General features: G+C 42.0%; 1 pseudogene; it reads right to left on the minus strand.

The window, feature by feature from the left end:
• Window positions 1-328: 328 nt before the first annotated feature.
• Window positions 329-9,636, minus strand: LOC148020325 (ubiquitin carboxyl-terminal hydrolase 6 pseudogene; annotated as a pseudogene).
• Between the last annotated feature and the right edge of the window lie 2,234 nt (window positions 9,637-11,870).

Raw genomic sequence — 11,870 nt, forward strand, 5'->3', positions numbered from 1 at the left:
TGTTGTTGTGGCATGCTTCACAGTCTTGTTAGAGGCCCGAATTCCCATTCCTTTCTTCTCGTATCAGAAGCTTTGACGCCCCTCCTTTGTCGTATTTGGTGCTTCCCCCTCTCAAATGAGTGCCACCCCTTCATCCTCCTTCTTTGTCACCCTTTTAAATTCCTCAATGGCAGGTGCACTAAGGAATAGCCTCACCAGCAATGCACAACAGCGCAAGTAAGGTAAAGTTAACCTCCTTATGACAAACAGAGCTGGTCTTGCTCTCACTATTAATCCAATCAACAGCCTTCTTTGCAAATAATAAGATCATATGACTTTTCTTTCTCCCCTAAATTCGATTACACCCAAACATCTGCCGCTTGATCGCTCCCTTCCACAAAAAATCCCCCAAAAACAGGTTGAATCGATGGCAGAATCCCCGGTCACAAAAAGCTATTGCTTTTTTCTCTTTGTTGCTTTTTTTTCTTTCCCTCTTTGTTATACCTACTTTTGCATCATCCTTCTCCTTGAGAATCTGGCGTGGTTCGTTGAGCTTACTTTTCAGGTCCTGAGAACAGAGATCCCAAAATATCCAGTAGCACAGGATATTCTACTTTCCGTAAAATTTTTGCTTTTTGATTAGACTCTCTCTTCCAGAAAAATCGAACAAAATGGACAGTCAGATACTTGTGCAAGTCATTGATCTCTGATTCTTTTTACATAAACAACACTTCTTCCTAAAGATGATGATACTTTTTCCAGTTCTGACTTCATTGCTATTTTCAGCCCATCATGTAAATGGTTGACATCCTGTAAAATGTGGCATTTCAAAGAGTACACTCTCTCTTTTTCTGTTTCCTGCTCTCCACTCTCAGCACAAGCAATCTTGCTGGTTACTTCAATGCTGAAGAGCTCCTTGACAATCGATGAAGATAACGTGCCATCACCCGTAGGTTGCAAACGCTGAGACAAAATGTAAAGCAATTGTGTCCAGCATTCTTTAGCATCCTATTGCATGTATGCACCAGTGTTTGTCTGCTGTGCAAATTGTGGATACTTTTCTCTCAGAACCATCCAAAACTGAATAGGAGCTACAGCCCTGTGACTTGTATCAAGTTCATTAAATAATTCATGAGCAGCAAGAGTTAACAGATGAGATGAAGGATCCAGTTCATTGGCACCTCCCCCATAATATTTTTACAAGGCATCCTTCAGTTCAGGAACAACATGCAAACATTGTACAATAGAGTTCATATATCAAGTGTTCCTCAAGTTAAGCAGCCCTGTTGTATGACCCTTAACTTCTTGCACAACAGTATCACCACCTTTGCTATGATATGCCCATGTAGAACAAAATGCAAACACAACGACTAAGTATATACAAAGTAACAAATGTCACACACACAACTTTTTGGTGGATTTCACACCTCGGATGCGCAATAGTATGACATCCACCCCCTCTGATCCTACGCATCCTCCGGATGGGCCAACTACCCATGATCATTGTCGTTAAGTTCCACGAACAGATCAATCTCTTCATTGACTATTTTCGGTATATAAGCAAGGTTATCTGTCATATCATCTATCTCTTCTACTGGAGTTTCTTCTCGTTGCTCTTATCTTGAAAATTCTTCCAATGCATAATCCTCATCATCTCTTTTCTTGAAAGTCTTGATTCTTTTTCCTGGAGTGGGCACTCTAAGCACTGTCCCATCCAATTCTGTCAGCTCATATGTTGCATTATCAAAGACATGTTTGACTATGTATGGCCCAAACCATCTTTTCACCATCTTCCAAAGTGCAGTATGCTGATTTTCAAGGCTGCTAACAAAGACTAATACCCAGTCTCCCTCTTCTATTGCTCTAGGCCACAAGCGATGCCTGCTGTCAAACCTGTCCTTATTTCTAAGTCTAGCAACCTTCGACCTATCAATAGCTAGCTGAATATCCTCTGGTCTTCTCCCAACTGCCGGATCCAAAGAGCTAAAAGCTCCTCTCTCATCAAATCATCCTGCCAAGGTAAAACTGACCAAGTCAAGGCACAAGTCTCAGATGGCATAACCGGTTTCTGACCATACATCAACTCTACGGGCATATATCCTGTGGTAACACCGTGAGTCGTACGATGAGCCCACAAAGCAAATGGTAGAAGCCTCGGCCATTCTCCAATCCATCCTCTACATGCTTTGGCTAATGCTTTCACTATCCGCAGATGCCCTCTTTCACTCTTCCCATTTCCCTCTGGATTGTATGCTGTGGTTAGAGCCAACTTAATTCCTACTTGAGAGAAAAACTCCCTAGCTTCATCTGCATCCAATTCACCACGATCTGCAGTGATCTTACCCACACAGCCATACTTGCAGAAAATTTCTTCCAATAAGAACTTACGCACTGCACTAGTGGTCTTCGTTCTCAAAGGTCTACCCTCAACATGATTAGCAAGATCCTCTCTAGCGAAAACAATATATCTCATCTGCCATAGACCCATAGGCATATTAACCAAGTCAACTACCCACTTATAATGGATACATAGCGGATAGGTCGGATAAAGCTCATCTCGATGATGTACTACAGAATTCATCTAACAGTCTTTGCAAGTCTCTACAAAGTGAGAAGCATCTCTGTACATGCCTTTCCACCAATATTTTTCCTTGATTTTCTCATAAGTAGCCCATGCTCCTCTATGACCACCCCAAGGACTCTCATGAAACTCTCTCATCACTTGTAACTGGGTCTCTTTATCGCAGACAACCCGCAAGGGTAATCAACCTCTTTTCTTCGGGTGCTTCCAAAGAAATCTGTCCTTGAGAAAATAACCATAGGCTTTTCTTCTGATATTCTTGAACTCTTCATATGTCCATTCATCTCTTTTTCTTAGTGTACTAAGATACTTGCCAATCTGCAATCAATCTCCAACATAGAGTTATTCTATGAAAGCCACAATATCATAGACATGACAAACACGATCAACCATAGCGGCTGAAATTTCTGCATCATCCTCTTCTGCAAGTAGTGTCTCCTCATCATCATACTTGGCTCTAGACAGCATATCCGCCACTGGATTAGCCTTCCCTGCTATGTGTTTAAATTCTAGATTTAATGACTTAATGTATGCAATCCATCTCAGCATAGCTATATCTGGAGTAGAGCAACTCGTAATCATACCTATCAATGGCAAGCAATCTATCTCTACCACAACTGAGGCTCAAATAAAGTACTCCTTGTCATTTGAGAGCCGTAACAATTCCCAGTAATTCCCTCTTGATTTGCGGATACCTCCTCTGTCTCTCGTTTAGGACTTTCGCCCCAAACCGAATAGCATACATGTTTCCATCTGCATCATCTTGACCCACAGCCCAACCTATGCCAATTGGACTAGTGTCAACTGTCAATACAATAGGCCTTCCACAATTATAATCTGCTTTCCTGAGAGTAGGAGCAATCTGCAATAACTTCTTCAATTTCCGTATGGCTCTAGTGTGGCACACATCCCAAAAAAATTTATGCCACTTTCGAAGCAGAGCTGATATAGCAATCTGCTATGTGTGCAAAATGGGGTATCCAAATCATGTAAAACACACAGGCTCCAATAAATCTCCATACCTCTAAATGGTAGAACAATACTCCCTAATCTTGCCTATAGCATCCACCTTCTCAAGTGAAGGTTTCCTACCATAATACCCACACATATGTCCAACAATGACAACCTCATTTACTCCAAAAATAGATTTTTGCCCTGATAGTGTCAAGTTCACTTCTTCTAACCTGGCCAAAATATTTTCACAAGCTAAAATATGATCAGCCACAAAGTATCTGCATCCGTGCTCATTTAGACTCTCATCCTTCTCTTCTTCTGCACACCCCTTAATGGGCACATCATCCAAGAAAGGCATGGTAAGCTGAGGTATGTACTCACGAAGGACCTTATGCATGGCATTCATCATATGCACAACAGAATTAGTGGCACCTTGAGGCAAGGTACACATCCTGACAAGCCCAATAGGATTTCTCATAGTGATTATGTACCTGCTTTCCAAAGCCAGCTGAAACTGATCATATCGTGAATACAAATCACCTAAAGAATAGATGGCACGTCCGGCAAATGCTTCTACAAACTCATCCACAACTGGACCTATACCAACATTCCTGATAGTAACTCTGTTTACTGGCTGCATGTCCTGTATAAATCGGAGAGTACCATTCTTCTTTAGAACTGTAAACCACCTATTTGAGTATGGTGCAGATGATGGCTCTAGGAATCCCATCCTGATTTTCTCATTCAACAAGTCAACTAACTTTGGCAGGTGTGCCTTAGGCACTAGAATAGGTCGGAGGTTCCATGGAATATGAGGAATAGTAAAGATCACCATAGGGGCAACAATATCCAGATTCACACATCCAATCTCATGCGAGAAAAAAGCAAACCCCCTTGCATGTCACTCAAGCATATCTTGAAAGCATTGCTTCTTTGTGGGTAGCAAGAAATCACCATTTCAAATTTTTAATTTAGCAAGAGTCTCTGCTGAAAATTTATGGCATATATGCTCTGAATTCCTCAAAATTGGCTGCTTGGCAGCCCTCTCTATTTGCTGATCACTGTCAGGTGGAAGCGGTCCAGCTCTATCGGCTTCAGCTTCTTATCCACAATCTTATATCTCATGTCAACCCTGGCTTCATTATGATCCTCTGCATTACTCAAATCTTGCTGTAAATTAGCAATTCAGTACTCTGGTGGCTAAATATCCTCAGCCCTCTGCTCTATGAACTGCATAGGAGCAGCCCTAAACTCTAGATGCTGAAATATTTCAGCAGTAAACTCTGTTGACTGAAAGTTTTCAGCCCTCTGTGTCTCTGTAGGCTGATCATAATGAGCCAGAAACTCTGTTTGCTGAATTTCTTCAGCACTCAACACTTTTTGCTGAGTCACATTAGCCTCTGACTCTATCTGTGACACAAAATCTAAAATTTCATGAAGCATGTCCAGGGACTGCACTGATACATTACTGTGACAACTTTGCATATTAGTTTTCAGCATATTTTCCATCTCTATCATCGTATCGGCACAAACCATACTATCATACATCCCATCTATATGCTCATCATTCTCTAAAATACCTGCATTTTTCAAATCTTTCTCCTTCCTGTATATGTACTGCCTGGCAGCTCTAGGTAACTTAGAGATCTTTTGATAACTCATCGAACTATTTGCTGAAATTCCAACAAAATTGGAGGAGAAAACACTGCTGCCAGGAGGCGAGAACTCCAATCTCCTCTGCTCTGTACCACCGTTGTCTCGCGGAACAGTGGTAGCTAATGAAAACCCGAATCCCTCATAGTGGGTAAAGGTGCATCTCAAAGAGTATCTCTGTTTCTTGCATGATTTACACACACAGTCATAAACTCGACTGCTCTCATACCATGTTTATTGCGAATCCGTGCATAAGCAGATCCATCATCCATTACTTTCGTTTCCATGCGCATCTCTGTGATGAATGGCTGTCCAAGAAAATTTATGGGATAAGATCATGAATCTTGCACAAAGAAATGGAAATCCTCCTCTACATCTCCAATAGAAATCCTGACACTAGGACAAGCAGCATACAAATCACTTGCAGTATTATTGGTGGCTCTCATATGCCACCCATGCTCTACATCCATAGGCCATCTATTACTTTCATAAACTCCACGAACTATGAGATTAATCTTTGAACCGTGATCCACCAAAGCAACATAAGGCACCTGTTTATCTCCAATTTTTACCATTGTTTCTGTAGTTGCCCTAGCCCAATGACTCCGCGAGAAATGACTATGCAGTACCAAGATAGGCTCATCAGTTTCAGCATAATGCATAGGCTAAACTCTCTTCTTTGTCTGCAAAAAAATAGATGCATTCTCAACCATAACCTCATCCTCATCCTCATCCAACTCCCCAATCAAAACTCCCTATGTATCAGTAGTAGACAATGCATATCTTTTTCTCTTCAGGACTTCTTGGAACTGATCTTGAAACTCTCTTTTTGAGATGCCCAAAACCTCAAAAGTAGTAAAAGTCACCTCAGTGCCAAGTATCTTATCATTAAAGATTTTCTTCATGTGCGTAGATGTCTCAATATCGGACATCAATCTAAACCCTGGCTGCTTTCTCTCTCTAGGCTCTTGCCTCTTTTCTTTCTTTTGAGCATCTTCCATATGTTGTTCTGGCCCTCGTCTCAAAGACGGCCCTGCAATAGGTGGAGTAACAAACTCACCCCCTCTAGTCTTTTTAGTTGCATTTGGATTCTCTTCATCCCTCTTACGCTTCTCCTCAAAAAGTACATCTACTCCCTGAGACTAGTCAAGTAGGCATAAATAGTGTACCTGTCAATAGGAAAATCCCAACCTGTCTCAGATCTGATGCTAGAACCTGCACTAGTCAGAACAGTCTACTGAATTTTCCCCTTGTTTGCCGTCTCCATAGCATAGGTCCATAATGCTGACTGATTCTCTGATCCTTTCTCAATCTGGACTCCATATGCAGAAGCATCTCCTCTAGCTGCCACATAAGAAGTATGCGTAGCCATGTCATCTACTAATTTCTTCATTCCGCCTTTCCTAAAATTGGTAACAAGCGGAGCTCCTATTTCAGTCAACCAGATCTTGCCATCTTGTCCCCAAAATACCAAATTCTTCCTCCTTGCATCTTGAAAAGATTCACAATCCCTGCAATGCTGATGGTCTGTACTGTCACACCAAATACATCTTCGATCTCTCCTAGGTGCACTAGGAGCACTCCTAGGTGCAGTAGGAGCACTAGAAGAAATAGTAGGCGTAGTCGAAGCAAACTGCTCTTTTAATTTCCCCACCAATTCTACTTGAACTGACTCCAGTGTCAAATCCGTTATGCCTTTGATTATGTCACCAAGAGAGGAAGGAACCGACGGAGCAGATGATTTTGGAGCAGAAGGAGCTGGCATCGGTCTTGGAACAGGAGGATTAGAAACAATAGGCATTGGCATAGGCCCAGTAATGGCTGAGGAAGAGAAGAAATGACAGGGGTAGAAGCACAAATAGGAGCAGAAGACGGCGTCAGTGTCATGGATCCATTCTGTAAGCGGGTCTTCCATATCCGCCTCTTGGTCAAAGTTGAGACCGCATCCTAGGCATCTTGCCAATCCGTTTTAAGACCCATAGGCTTCGTGCGATCCTCAAGAAGCTCTCCTAATTCTTCTTGAAGAGCAGGATCTATAGCTTGCAAGAAAAGCTCAACTTTCTCAACATCCAATGCTCTTTGTTCATGGCATCCAGCTGACTATACCTCTCTTCAAATTCTCGTATCAATTCTAAAGCAGCTAGACCTTTGTTTGGCATGTAGACCCACTCTTGGAATGATCGTGGTGTAGCCATCCCAAAGTCCTCAAGAAAATACTCCTCTTTCAGGGCCTTCTTAAAATCTTGCCAATGCGAATTTTGAAGGAAAAGATCAGTGACTTTTTCCCTCAAGGCGGGTGTGACAAGGCGAAGGAAATATTTACTCATAATTCCGGTTGGTACTCCAAAAAATCCCATCTTGATCTCATATGTCTTCAAATAATCCAATGCATTACGGCCATCAAATAGCTTCTTTTCATTCTCAACTGCTTCAATCGCCTTAGTTGCACTGATTGCATTCTCTTGCTCCGAATATAGTTGCCTTTGCTGAGACAACTGTTGTTGATGCAACCGCTGCTCTGCTGCATACACAATTGTGTCTGCTGATTTTGAAGCTACATATACATAGACATATTCTGCAAAATTTTGAAGCTGCTTTCACATCGGGTTCATCAAAGATGTTGAAGGGTTTTCGAAAGCAAAGTCGGGACCACAAAGGACCTTGACTAATTTCAGGATGGAACGTCAATCAAGTGAGATCATGATTCAATTTGAAAGAAGGTCGCCTCAATTTCGGATAATGGCCCTATAATCAACTTGTTCAAGCCTTTGGTCTCTTGAATGTGGTAAATAGACCTGAATGTATGCAATACTAGTTGCACTTCACCCATTTGAATGCAATCTCATGGAGTAAGAATCGGACATGAACTACAGCAGCTCTCTCCTAAGGCCCTTGTAGATGCTTATGAAACATCAGAGCATAAGAGATCCTAGGATGGCTCCAGCCTCTCTTGTACAAGAGTTAGAAATTAGGATTAGAACTGCCATTAGAAGTTGATCAAACATTGCGGAAAAGGATTATACATGGTTAGATGCTTTTATCAGACAGTGATGGTGGCAGATAGTCACAACCACTCAGAATACACATCTCCATTAGCATCTGCTTGGTAAGCTTGTAAAGTTCAAATCTCTGTTTTTCACAAGGTTGTTGTATTGAACTTCAACACCATGGCCATATTTGTCCATCTTGAACATAACCTTCAGACATCCAAATGGTATCATGTCAGAGTCCTCTGTTATCACAATGTCCACAAGACCATTTATTGACAAGAAGGTCATCTATGCATTAGCCTCATCTGGAGCTACAATATAATCAATCTTCTCATGCTGTAAATTCGGACTGTATCAGTGACTTGGTGTAAGAATTTCTTAGGCTAGGGTTTCAGCACAGTGCGACATCAGCAAATCATCCGGCAAATCATCCAGTTCCTCCGTAAAGGAATGGTTTTCATCCCTTACTTGCAGCTCTGTTCACGTACTTTAGCGATTTCCGTCAGAAGGTTCTTAATTGTGTGAATTTCGATTCATTGAGCTTTCTTGGTTTTGTTGCTGGTGATGACTACTGTTCACCTCGACTGGTCCGATCACAGCAAAAATCTTGCTCAAAGACAGGATGTCAACCATTTACATGATGGGCTGAAAATAGCAATGAAGTCAGAACTGGAAAAAGTATCATCAGCTTTAGGAAGAAGTGTTGTTTATGTAAAAAGAATTGAGATCAGTGACTTGCGCAAGTATTTGACTGTCCATTTTGTTCGGTTTTTCTGGAAGAGAGAGTCTAATCAAAAAGCAAAAATTTTACGGAAAGTAGAATATCCTGTGCTACTGGATATTTTGGGATCTCTGTTCTCAGGATCTGAAAAGTAAGCTCAAGGAACCACGCTAGATTCTCAAGGAGAAGGATGATGCAAAAGTAGGTATAACAAAGAGGGAAAGAAAAAAAAGCAACAAAGAGAAAAAAGAAATAGCTTTCTGTGTGATCAGGGAGTCTGCCCCCACCACTGAAGAAGAAAGGGGAGGCTTTCAACCTGTCTTTTAAGGGATTAATGTGGAAGGGAATGTGGCATTTCAAAGAGTACACTCTCTCTTTTTCTATTTCCTGCTCTCCACTCTCAGCACAAGCAATCTTGCTGGTTAATTCAATGTTGAAGAGCTCCTTGACAACTGATGAAGATAACCTGCCATCACCCGTAGGATGCAAATGCTGAGACAAAGTGTAAAGCAATTATGTCTAGCATTCTTCAGCATCTTGTTGCATGTATGCACCAATGTTTGTCTTCTCAAAATCATCCAAACCCGAATAGGAGCTACAGCCCTGTGACTTGTATCAAGTTCATTAAATAATTCACGGGTAGCAAGTGTTAAAAGATGAGATGAAGGATCCACTTCATTGGCACCTCCCCCAGAATATTTCTGCAAGGCATCCTTCAGTTCAGGAATAGCATGCAAACGTTGTACAGTAGAGTTCATATATCAAGTGTTCCTCAAGTTAAGCAGCCCTGCTGTATGACCCTTAACTTCTTGCACAATAGTATCACCACCTTTGCTATTATCTGCCCATGCAGAACAAAATGCAAACACAATGACTAAGTATGCACAAAGTAACAAATGTCACACACACAACTTTTTGGTGGATTTCACACCTCGGATGCACAGCAGTACGACAACGGCATGGACTGTTGCCCTCTCAAACTCTGCTTCCATGGTCGGGTCTTCTTCTTCGCACAATTCCCTGTTGGCAACATAGGCAGTTCTTCCTCTGCCTCGGTTGGCGGCTCCTTGGCCACGGGAAGTTCCTTCGAAAGGAGCTTGATGTTGTCCTCCACCAAGCTTGGGACATTGCCTTTTGAAATGATCGGGCTCGTTGCAGTGGAAACAACGGAGATTGCATCCATTACCTTGGGTAGGGACAAAGTTATTGACATTATTGGTCCTTGCTTTCTTTCTTTGTCCCCGGTTTTGAACTTGAACTCTCTTGGCTTGGGGCCTATATGTTTCTTTGTTCTGATCATTATAAGACCAAGTCTTGTTACTTCTTGGCCTAGCCTGCACCTCCTGAATTATGGGCGCAGCTCGAATGAGTGCGTCTTGAAGGTTTGTTGGGCACATAGATTAGAGGCGGGTATTCACTGGTGGGTTTAAACCGGCACAAAATTTCGACACTTGTTGTGTCATATCCATCTGTGGCACATACTTCAGAAGTTAGACGAATTTTGAGTAGTATGCATCAAGAGTTAGAACCAACTGTTTTAGCTCATAGAACTCATTCATTTTCTGTGTGCAATACGTAGGTGGTAAGTATCTTCCTTGCACAGCTTTCTTCAACTTTTCCCAGGTAACAGATCCTTTCGAGATCCCTTGATCTCTGCACCATTCCTTCCACCAAAGCCTGGCTTCGCCGGTGAGCTTTAACTTGGCGCGAGCATTGCCTGGTTGGCGGGTGCAGTATCGGCCACTTCAAAGTAATCTTCCATGGACTGTATCCAAATCTCTCCATCAGCTTGGACCATCCTTCATTTTTCGTCAAATTCTGGTGGCTTGATCTACTTGAGAAGAAATTTCTTCTCCTAAATCACGACCATACTTGATGTAGGGGACGGACTGGGAATCTCTACCTGGGGTTGTGCCTGGGTAGAGGATTCTTAACTTTAACAACTCGCTAATCGTTATGATTATATTTTATACCCAATTCAGCTTTCAGCCAAGAAACCTAGCCACTTAACTTTTTATCAATTCTCATAGACAAGACAAACATAGATAAAAAGAAGTCTTATTTTATTCATATCGGCATAGCCCTTTTTTGGAGTACAATATTTCTTGGGATGGTAGAGCAAGTGGTACATTTGTTTGGGGAGAATAACGTTGTGTTACATTTAGCCATGAGAACTGGATAGTAGTATGGTTTTGGGTCATGGATCTTCAGGAATTGATAAGTCATCAGAAGATTAGGGTATCCTTTCCTTTGGTACCCATTCTTCTCGTATCATCCCAACACCTTGATCCTGTCGACAGGGATTATGCAGTTCACTTCCTCGTATACATATGAGTTCAGCTCGACCCTCTAACCTTCGACATGTAAAGTTGTGTTTACGTGAGCCTCAACAAAAATGAACAACGTTACGATCTTCAGGTCCTCCAACTACTCGATTCTCTTTAGGTTGGTTCGAAGGTACGCAAACCGGTGGGCAGCTATGTAGCAGATTCCTGAGTCACCCGTTCATCTCCGTTCCACGTACAAAGGCGATGGATTATAAATACAGTCTAGGATGTTCATCATATCAATCCTTTGTCGATAATCTAAGGAATGCATCGCGGTCATAAACATGACTTGGAACACTAAGAATCTGTTCCATGCTTCATAATTCAGCAAGACAACATCGAAAGTAAGGACATGTTCTTAACAACAACATTTGCTTTACTTCTTCTTATTAAGATTTCTTATAACGACAGATCCTTCGTTGGTTGGGTTTGATACCAACTGGGACGTGTCCACCTGTTCCCTTCAAGACACGTTTTAGCAGTCCATCAGAAAGAGAGCCTAGAAAGCTTTGCCCGGCACTGCCATGGAATGTTACGTGGTTTGTGATGTAGAACTTTCCGCGTCTGCCACGTAGCGGAAGTATTTTCGCCATTCCCACTTAGGACCGATCTGAATCACGGTTTCCCCTAATGGTCACTTTTCTAAACGACAGCTAGCGTCGAAT

Source organism: Lygodium microphyllum, chromosome 19 (assembly GCF_053477565.2).
Source record: "Lygodium microphyllum isolate KBCC chromosome 19, Lygodium_microphyllum_v1.1.10, whole genome shotgun sequence".
Lineage (NCBI taxonomy): Eukaryota > Viridiplantae > Streptophyta > Polypodiopsida > Schizaeales > Lygodiaceae > Lygodium > Lygodium microphyllum.